This window comes from Panthera uncia (assembly GCF_023721935.1).
Source record: "Panthera uncia isolate 11264 chromosome A1 unlocalized genomic scaffold, Puncia_PCG_1.0 HiC_scaffold_16, whole genome shotgun sequence".
NCBI lineage: Eukaryota > Metazoa > Chordata > Mammalia > Carnivora > Felidae > Panthera > Panthera uncia.
In genome coordinates, this window is record NW_026057576.1 from 30,419,144 (window position 1) to 30,419,707 (window position 564).

The 564-nt window shown below is 30.1% G+C and overlaps 1 non-coding gene across 1 annotated transcript; it reads right to left on the reverse strand.

Moving 5' to 3' along the window:
- Positions 1-244: 244 nt before the first annotated feature.
- Positions 245-352, reverse strand: LOC125934242 (U6 spliceosomal RNA). The gene has a single exon (XR_007461279.1). It is a non-coding gene; the product is annotated as a U6 spliceosomal RNA (small nuclear RNA).
- Positions 353-564: the final 212 nt, after the last annotated feature.

Below are 564 nucleotides of genomic sequence, written 5' to 3' on the forward strand. Positions count from 1 at the left end.
AACTATCAGCCCTTCTTAGGGCCAAATGCTTTAAAGTAACCATCTAAATATTTACTTACATGGAAAGAAATGTCTATTTTGAGAAGCTTAGTGCCGATTATAATAGCAGAGCAGTCATACTCAGGCATTTAAGATAAACATTGTTTTTGTTTTGTTTTTTTTATTCTTAATATATTTATTTATTTATTTTATTTATTTATTTTTTTAATATATGAAATTTATTGTCAAATTGGTTTCCATACAAAAAAATATGGAACGCTTCATGAATTTGCGTGTCATCCTTGCGCAGGGGCCATGCTAATCTTCTCTGTATCGTTCCAATTTTTAGTATATGTGCTGCCGAAGCGAGCACAAACATTGTTTTTGATAATGGATAAAAAAATACTTCTGATGATATTTATTTTATTTTATGCTTGCTATGTGGAAGGGCCAGTGCTAAATGTGGAGTAATAAATATAACATGATCTGGCCATTGTAATATGTTTTACAATATTGTGGTGTTATTTAATGTCTCTATTTATAAACCTGTAAGTAGAAACCATTTAAACAGAGAGGCGGTGGTAA